The sequence below is a fragment of the Oncorhynchus masou genome, chromosome 23 (genome assembly GCF_036934945.1).
Source record: "Oncorhynchus masou masou isolate Uvic2021 chromosome 23, UVic_Omas_1.1, whole genome shotgun sequence".
NCBI lineage: Eukaryota > Metazoa > Chordata > Actinopteri > Salmoniformes > Salmonidae > Oncorhynchus > Oncorhynchus masou.
In genome coordinates this window covers 37,480,880-37,491,002 of record NC_088234.1, presented here as the reverse complement: position 1 = coordinate 37,491,002, position 10,123 = coordinate 37,480,880, and positions in this window count along the sequence as shown.

Genomic DNA, 10,123 nt, shown 5'->3' with positions numbered 1-10,123 from the left:
CTTCAGGGTTATCTTTGATCTCTTTGATTCCTCTCTGATTAATGCCCTCCTTGCCTGGTCCGTAAGATTTGGTGGGCGGCCCTCTCTTGGCACGTTTGCTGTGGTGCCATATTCTTTAAATTTTTTTACAATGGATTTAATGGTGCTCAGTGGGACGTTCAAAGTTTCTGATATTATTTTATTACCTATCCCTGATCTGTACTTCTCCACAACTTTGTCCCTGACCTATTTGGAGAGCTCCTTGGTCTTCATGGTGCCACTTGCTTGGTGGTGCCCCTTGCATAGTGTTGTTGCTGACTCTATGGCCTTTCGGAACAGATGAAAATATTCTGAGATCATGTGACACTTAGATTGCACACAGGTGGACTAAAGTAACACACCTGTCTATATAAGGTCTTGTCGACAGTGCATTCGGACAGTATTCAGACCCCTTGACTTTTTCCACATTTTGTTACGTTACAGCCTTATTCTAAAATTGATTTTTTTTTAGTTTTCCCTCATCAATCTAAACACAATACCCCATAATGACAAAGTGAAAACAGGTTTTTAGAAATGTTTGCAAATGTATAAATAATTAAAAACAGAAATATCATATTTACATAAGTATTCAAACTATGCGACACAAAATTTTGCTCAGGTGCATCCTGTTTCCATGTATAATCATTAAGATGTTTCTACAACTTAATTGGCTCCATATGTAGGAAATTCAATTGATTGGACATTATTTGGAATGGCCTAACCTGTGTATATACGATCCCACAATTGACAGCCACATGTCAGAGCAAAACCAGAGCCATGAGGTCGAAGGAATTGTCCAAGACAGGATTGTGTCGAGGCACATATCTAGAGAAGGCTACCAAAAAATATCTGCAGCATTGAAGGTCCCCAAGAACACAGTGGCCTCCATCATTCTTAAATGGGAGAAGTTTCGAACCTCCAAGACTTCCTAGAGCAGTCCGCCCGGCCAAACTGAGCAATCATGAGGAAAGACCTTGGTTAGGGAGGTGACCAAGAAACTGATGGTAACTCTGAAATAGCTCCAGAGTTCCTCAACGGAGATTGGAGAACCTTCCAGGAGGACAACCATCTCTTTAGCACTCCACCAATTAGGCCTTTATGATACAGTGGCCAGACGGAAGTCACTCCTCAGTAAAAGGCAGCAGCTTGGAGTGTGACAAAAGGCACCTAAAGGACTGTCAGACAATGAGAAACAAGATTCTCTGGTCTGGTGAAACCAAGATTCAACTCTTTGGCCTGAATTCCAAGTGTCACGTCTGGAGGAAATCTGGTACCATCCCTACAGTAAAGTGTGGTGGTGGCAGCATCATGCTGTGGAGATGTTTTTCAGGGACTGGGAGACTAGTCAGGATCGAGGGAAAGATGAACGGAGCAAAGTACAGAGAGATCCTTGACGAAAATCTGCTCTAGAGTGCTCAGGACCCCAGACTGGGACAACAACCCTAAGCACACAGCCAAGACATTGAAGAAATGGCTTCGGTACAAGTCTCGGAATGTCCTTGAGTGGCCAATGGGCCAAGAGCCCAGACTTTAATCCAATCGAATTTCTATGGGGAGACCTGAAAATAACTGTGCAGTGATGCTCCTCGTCCAATCTGACAAAGCTTTAGAGGATCTGCAGAACAAAATGGGAGAAACTCTACAAATACAGGTGTGCGAAGCTTGCAACGTCATACCCAAGAAGACTCGAGGCTGTAATCGCTGCCAAAGGTGCTTCAACAAAATACTGAGAAACGGGTCTGAATACTTACAGTACCAGTCAACAGTTTGGACACACACACCTAGTCATTCAAGGTTTTTCTTTATTTTGACTATTTCTTTTTTGTAGAATAATAGTGAAGACATCAAAACTAGAACATTACACCTAAGTAATCATGTAGTAACCAAAAACTTGTTTAACAAATCAAAATATATTTTATATTTGAGATTAGTCAAATAGCCACACTTTGCCTTGATGACAGCTTTGCACACGCTTGGCTTTCTCTCAACCAGTGTCATGGGTTAGTCACCTGGAATGCATTTCATTTAACAGGTTAAAAGTACATTTGTGGAATTTCTTTCCTTCTTAATGTGTGTGAGCCAATTAGTTGTGTTGTGACAAGGTAGGGTGGTATACAGAAGATAGCCCTATTTGGTAAAATACCAAGCCAATATTATGGTAAGCACAGCTCAAATAAGCAAAGAGAAACGACAGTCCATCATTACTTTAAGACATGGTCAGTGAATACTGAACATTTCAAGAACTTTGAAAGTCGCAAAAACCATCAAGTGCTTTGATGAAACTGGCTCTCATAAGGACCGCCACAGGAAAGGAAGATCCAGAGTTACCTCTGCTGTAGAGGATAAGTTCATTAGAGTTACCATTCTCAGAAATTGCGCCCCAAATAAATGCTTCACAAAGTTCAAGTAACAGACACATCTCAACATCAATTCTTCATAGGAGACTGAGTGAATCAGGCCTTCATGGTCGAATTTATGGAAAGATACCACTACAAAGGACACCAATAATAAGAAGAGACTTACTTGGGCCAAAAAACACAAGCAATGGACATTAGACCGGTGGAAATTTGTCCTTTGGTCTGATGAGTCCAAATTTGAGATGTTTGGTTCCAACCGCTGTATCTTTATGAGACGCAGAGTAGGTGAATGGATGGTTTCTGCATGTGTTGTTTACACCGTGAAGCATGAAGTTACACTGACAGTGATTTATTTAGAATTTAAGGCACACTTAACCAGCATGGCTACCACAACATTCTGCAGTGATACGCCATCCACAAGCATTTGGCTACACTTGCATTAACATCTGCTAACCATGTGTATGTGACCAATACATTTGATTTGATTTGATCCCATCTGGTTTGTGCTTAGTGTGACTGTCATTTGTTTTTCGACCGGTCAATGACCCAACACACCTCCAGGCTGTGTAAGGACTATTTGACCAAGAAGGAGAGTGATGGAGTGCTGCATCAGATGACCTTGCCTCCACAACTACCCGACCTCAACCCAATTGAGATGGTTTGAGATGAGTTGGACCGCAGAGTGAAGGAAAAGCAGCCAACAAGTGCTCAGCATATGTGGGAACTCCTTGAAGATTGTTGGAAAAGTATTCCTGGTGAAGCTGGTTGAGAGAATGCCAAGAGTTTGCAAAGCTCTCATCAAGGCAAAGGGTGGCTACTTTTATTTATTATTTATATATTTAGATGTAATCATTTTTTGTTACTAATTGATTCCATATGTGTTATTTCATAGTTTTGATGTCTTCACTATTATTCTACAATGTAGAAAATATTTTTAAAAAATAAAGTAAAACCCTTGAATGAATAGGTGTGTCCAAACTTTTGACTGGTACTGTATGTAAATGTAAATGTGATTTTTAATACATTTATAAATTATAAAAACCTGTTTTCGCATTGTCATTATGGGGTATTGTGTGTAGATTAATGAGGGGGGGGAAACTATTTAATCCGTCTGTAATGTAACAAAATTTGGAAAGGGTCAAGAGGTCTGAATACTTTCTGAATGCACTGTATATAAGGTCCCACAGTTGATACTGCATATCAGAGCATAAACTATATCATGAAGATCAAGGAACTGTCCGTAGATCTCCGTGATAGGATAGTGATGAGGCCTATATCCAGGGAAGGGTATAAAACAATTTCTAGAGGGTTGAATGTTTCCAAGAGCACAGTGGTCTCTTTGATTGGGAAACATATGGAACTACCCAGACTTTGCCATCTGACCAAAGTGAGCAACTGGGTAAGAAGGACCTTGGTCAGGGAGGTGACCAAGAACTACAGCTCGGCATTCAACACCATAGTACCCTCCAAGCTCGTCATCAAGCTCGAGACCCTGGGTCTCGACCCCGCCCTGTGCAACTGGGTACTGGACTTCCTGACGGGCCGAGCTGTAGTCGATGAACAGCATTCTCACATAGGTATTCCTCTTGTCCAGATGGGTTAGGGCAGTGTGCAGTGTGGTTGAGATTGCATCGTCTGTGGACCTATTTGAGCGGTAAGCAAATTGGAGTGGGTCTAGGGAGTCAGGTAGGGTGGAGGTGATATGGTCCTTGACTAGTCTCTCAAAGCACTTCATGATGACGGAAGTGAGTGCTACGGGGCGGTAGTCGTTTAGCTCAGTTACCTTAGCTTTCTTGGGAACAGGAACGATGGTGGCCCTCTTGAAGCATGTGGGAACAGCAGACTGGTATAGGGATTGATTGAATATGTCCGTAAACACACCAGCCAGCTGGTCTGCGCATGCTCTGAGGGCGCGGCTGGGGATGCCGTCTGGGCCTGCAGCCTTGCGAGGGTTAACACGTTTAAATGTTTTACTCACCTCGGCTGCAGTGAAGGAGAGACCGCATTTTTCCGTTGCAGGCAGTGTCAGTGGCACTGTATTGTCCTCAAAGCGGGCAAAAAAGTTATTTAGTCTGCCTGGGAGCAAGACATCCTGGTCCGTGACTGGGCTGGATTTCTTCCTGTAGTCCGTGATTGACTGTAGACCCTGCCACATGCCTCTTGTGTCTGAGCCGTTGAATTGGGATTCTACTTTGTCTCTGTACTGACGCTTAGCTTGTTTGATAGCCTTACGGAGTGAATAGCTGCATTGATTGTATTCAGTCATGTTACCGGACACCTTGCCCTGATTGAAAGCAGTGGTTCGTGCTTTCAGTTTCATACGAATGCTGCCATCAATCCAAGGTTTCTGGTTAGGGAATGTTTTAATCGTTGCTATGGGAACGACATCTTCAACGCACGTTCTAATGAACTCGCACACCGAATCAGCGTATTCGTCAATGTTGTTATTAGATGCAATACGAAACATGTCCCAGTCCACGTGATGGAAGCAGTCTTGGAGTGTGGAGTCAGCTTGGTCGGACCAGCGTTGGACAGACCTCAGCGTGGGAGCTTCTTTTTTTAGCTTTTGTCTGTAGGCAGGTATCAGCAAAATGGAGTTGTGGTCAGCTTTTCCGAAAGGGGGGCGGGGTAGGGCCTTATATGCGTCGCGGAAGTTAGAGTAACAGTGATCCAAGGTTTTTCCGCCCCTGGTTGCGCAATCAATATGCTGATAAAATTTAGGGAGTCTTGTTTTCAGATTAGCCTTGTTAAAATCCCCAACAACGATGAATGCAGCCTCCGGATAAATGGTTTCCAGTTTGCAAAGAGTTAAATAAAGTTCGTTCAGAGCGATGTGTCTGCTTGGGGGGGATATATACGGCTGTGATTATAATCGAAGAGAATTCTCTTGGTAGGTAATGCGGTCTATATTTGATTGTGAGGAATTCTAAATCAGGTGAACAGAAGGATTTGAGTTCCTGTATGTTTCTTTCATCGCACCATGCCTCGTTAGCCATAAGGCATACACCCCCACCCCTCTTCTTACCAGAAAGGTGTTTGTTTCTGTCGGCGCGATGCGTGGAGAAACCCGTTGGCTGCACCGCATCGGATAGCGTCTCTCCAGTGAGCCATGTTTCCGTGAAGCACAGAACGTTACAGTCTCTGATGTCCCTCTGGAATGCTACCCTTGCTCGGATTTCATCAACCTTGTTGTCAAGAGACTGGACATTGGCAAGAAGAATGCTAGGAAGTGGGGCACGATGTGCCCGTCTCCGTAGTCTAACCAGAACACCGCTACGTTTCCCTCTTTTTCGGAGTCGTTTTTTGGGGTCGCTGCATGCGATCCATTCCGTTGTCCTGTTTGTAAGGCAGAACACAGGATCCGCATCGCGAAAAACATATTCTTGGTCGTACTGATGGTGAGTTGACGCTGATCTTATATACAGTAGTTCTTCTCGGCTGTATGTAATGAAACCTAAGATGACCTGAGGTACTAATGTAAGAAATAACACATAAAAAAACAAAAAACTGCATAGTTTCCTAGGAACGCGAAGCGAGGCGGCCATCTCTGTCGGCGCCGGAAGTTACTAAGGTGGTGAGGGTAGGTAACAACATCTCCTCCCCGCTGATCCTCAACACTGGGGCCCCACAAGGGTGCGTTCTGAGCCCTCTCCTGTACTCCCTGTTCACCCACGACTGCATGGCCACGCACGCCTCCAACTCAATCATCAAGTTTGCGGACGACACAACAGTGGTAGGCTTGATTACCAACAACGACGAGACGGCCTACAGGGAGGAGGTGAGGGCCCTCGGAGTGTGGTGTCAGGAAAATAACCTCACACTCAACGTCAACAAAACTAAGGAGATGATTGTGGACTTCAGGAAACAGCAGAGGGAACACCCCCCTATCCACATTGGCTTTAGTTCTGCATTGAGTGAATACATCTTTATTATTACATTTTGTTTTGCACTAAATACATACAGTAAATTAAATGTTCAGTGTTATAAATAGTGTCCCTGTGTGTCTGGTCCTACGGTCACTATGACGTCGCTTGAGCTGCTGGTGAGAAACGGAGCATTGGTCAACATAGCTGACCTGTGGAATTTCACCCCTCTCTTTGAGGCTGCAGCCAAGGGCAAATAGCCAAGATATCTGCTGATGCTCAAGGTCAGTCTTCCTTACTGTGCCTTTCATATGGGCTCTTCCAAAATAATTAAGTTTGATTTACGGAAGGCTACTAAGATGCTTTTTTATATTCAGTACCACAACATATAGAGCGATAACTTTTTAAGTAAAATGCTCTCTTTTGTCCTCTGTCACTTCTCTCTGTCTCTCTTCTACAGCCCTCCTGATAAAGTGCAATGCCATGTGAACGCCACAGACAAGTGAGCCTTCAACCATCTCCACAAGGCAGCTCAGAAGATAAACAGAGTGAATGTATGCATGTGTTATGCTGTATCTCTCTAATTGCACAAGTGTTTGACTTACAATGACATAGTCTGGTGACAATAATTCCATTACAATATATTTTGACAAACATGGCTAGGGAAACCCCTTATCACCTAGTAACTCTCCCTCAATATTCTCCTCCTTCCTCAGGCTGATGATATCTGTGCCCCGTTGATGGACACTTTGCCCCCAGGCACAGAGAAGGAGGATCACCAGCTCAGTTGATCAAACTGTCCAATCTCTGGAGGGGACAACAGACATTGCTCAATCTGCGCTTCATTAGGCCCATGCCCCAGCCAGCCGAACGGACGTTTTAATGCATAAATCCTTTAGCTATTGCATTTTAACATTTTGTGTGTATTTCATACAAACTTGCAGGTTGTTATGATATTATTGCTTTGTAATTCTCAGCAACCTCAGTACCTTGTGGTTGAAGCTTGGGCTGTAGGGGGTTGAGCTTGACCAGGTGAGGCTGGGGCTTGACGAGACACTCATAAAGTGCCTGGAGACTCCTGATGGTTAACAGAGCTCCGATGTATGGTGCCCTCATCTGGCTGGTGGTGAGTGGTGTACCGCCATTCTCTCTCAGGTAAGACACATAGCCATACGCTTCGGACAGGGAGCCCATCATGGAGCGCTCGTTGGCGGGCGTCAACAACGATTTGTTGCTCGACATGTGCTCATTTTGGAGACATAGCAGTGTAGCATTATCTATTGTGTGGTGAGAGGTCTTCCTGTAATGCAATGCACACCAAAAAGACCATAAAATGAATATACAGTGGGCCAAAAAATATTTAGTCAGCCACCAATTGTGCAAGTTCTCCCACTTAAAAATATGAGAGAGGCCTGTAAATTTCATCATAGGTACACTTCAACTATGACAGACAAAATGAGAAAAAAAATCCAGAAAATCACATTGTAGGAATTTTAATTAATTAATTTGCAAATTATGGTGGAAAATAAGTATTTGGTCACCTACAAACAAGCAAGATTTCTGGCTCTCACAGACCTGTAACTTCTTCTTTAAGAGACTCCTCTGTCCTCCACTCGTTACCGGTATTAATGGCACCTGTTTGAACTTGAAGTGTACCTATGATGAAAATTACAGGCCTCTCTCATCTAAAAAGATGAGTGGGAGAACTTGCACAATTGGTGGCTGACTAAATACTTTTTTGCCCCACTGTATATGAGTGGAATGTTTTGTGTATGGATCTTCAAAGCAGAGCACCTATCAAGGGGGTTTTCTCTGGGGTGACGCATAAAGGAAGTAGGTGAAGTGGTTGGTGCACGTCTGCTGACCCTTATTGTAGATGGAGTGAAAAAATTAACTTCATTCGTACTTTTGTTCTTTGATGAAGTCTCTCCCTTCTCATGTAAAGTTGGGCTATATGAAATACCCTGTAAGAGCCTTCTTGCACAAACCCTTTCAAACCCCATAAATGCTGAAGATTTGAACATGTGTCAAGTGTATGCAGATGGGAAGAGTATCAAATGCAAGGGGAGGTTAGACGTTGCAATTGTGATGGCGAACATGTGCCCTAATTCCCGGATTGCCCTGTTAGGGTTAAGGAGACAGAGATGGCAAGAGTAAGGGCTGTCCAGCATGTTTCCTACCTGGAGGCAGTGAGCAAGTAGAGATGAAGAAGCAATTTTTTTTTTTTTTTACCTTTATTTTACTAGGCAAGTCAGTTAAGAACAAATTCTTATTTTCAATGACGGCCTAGGAACAGTGGGTTAACTGCCTGTTCAGTGGCAGAACGACAGATTTTGTACCTTGTCAGCTCAGGGATTTGAACTTGCAACCTTTCGGTTACTAGTCCAATGCTCTAACCACTAGGCTACACTGCCGCCCCATGGTAAACCAGTGTATGATAAAGTATATTGCATGTTAAAAAGGTGGCATTCTAGCATGTGGTCATAAACTGCACAATGGTCAGAAATTGAAAGAAATTGCAGGTTGATGTTGCCAGGATCAAAATAGTACAAAAGGTGACGTTTGCGGAGGTAGTGAAGAGAGTGAAGAGAGTATTTCGCTACATCTGCAATAACATCTGCCAAATATGCGTATGCGACCGATGCAATTTGATTTGATTTTTTGATTTGAGTAATAGAGGAAGATGGGTCCAGGGCGAGAGATCTTAAGAGGCTCCCTGTGTGCAGGCCGAGGCCAATAGAGAGTGATAGGAATAACGTGCTCCAGTAAGGTTGGTTTCATAGTGTTCATGTAACGGATGTGAAACGGCTAACTTAGTTAGCGGTGCACGCTAATAGCATTTCAATCGGTGACGTCACTTGCTCTGAGACCTTGAAGTAGTGGTTCCCCTTACTCTGCAAGGGCCGCGGCTTTTGTGGAGCGATGGGTAACAATGCTTCATGGGTGACTGTTGTTGATGTGTGCAGAAGGTCCCTGGTTCACGCCCAGGTATGGGCGAGGGGACAGTATACTGTTACATTCATAGTCATTCTTAACAACTGTACAGCAAAAATTGAACGTAACTCACAGAAAATATAAACTACCGGTCAACAGTTTTAGAACACCTACTCATTCAAGGTTGTTCTTTATTTTTACTATTTTCTACGTAGAATAATAGTGAAGACATCAAACTATGAAATAACACATATGGAATAATTTAGTAACCAAAAAGGTTTTAAACTAATTAAAATATATTTTTTATTTGAGATTCTTCAAATAGCCACACTTTGCCTTGATGACATCTTTGCTTATTTGAGCTGTTCTTGCCATAATATGGACCTGGTCTTTTACCAAATAGGGCTATATTCTGTATCCCCCCTACTGATTGGCTCAAACGCATTAAGAAGGAAAGAAATTCCACAAATGTACTTTTAACAAGGCACACCTTTTAAATTAAATGCATTCCAGGTGACTATCCCATGAAGCTGGTTGAGAGAATGCCAAGCGTGTGCAAGGCTGTCATCAAGGCAAAGTGTGGCTATTTGAAGAATCTCCAATATAAAATATTTTTAGATTTTTAAAAATATTTTTTTGGTTACTACATGATTCCATTTGTGTTATTTCATAGTTTTGATGTCTTCAACTATTATTCTACAATGTAGAAAATAGTAAAAATAAAGAAAAACTCTTGAATGAGTCTGTGTTCTAAAACTTTTGACTGGTAGTGTATGATGTGGTGGCAGCTACAGAAATGCACTTTGGTGTACTAGATTTTACTGCAGAAGTGTTACAAGTTGTGTTGAACGATAGTGTCCCGTCTTTCCAGGCTGCAGGTCTGGTGTAGGAGCAGATAGGGCCAGGTGGAATAGTGGTGAGGTTTTAACAGGTGTAGGGTCAGTTGATAGG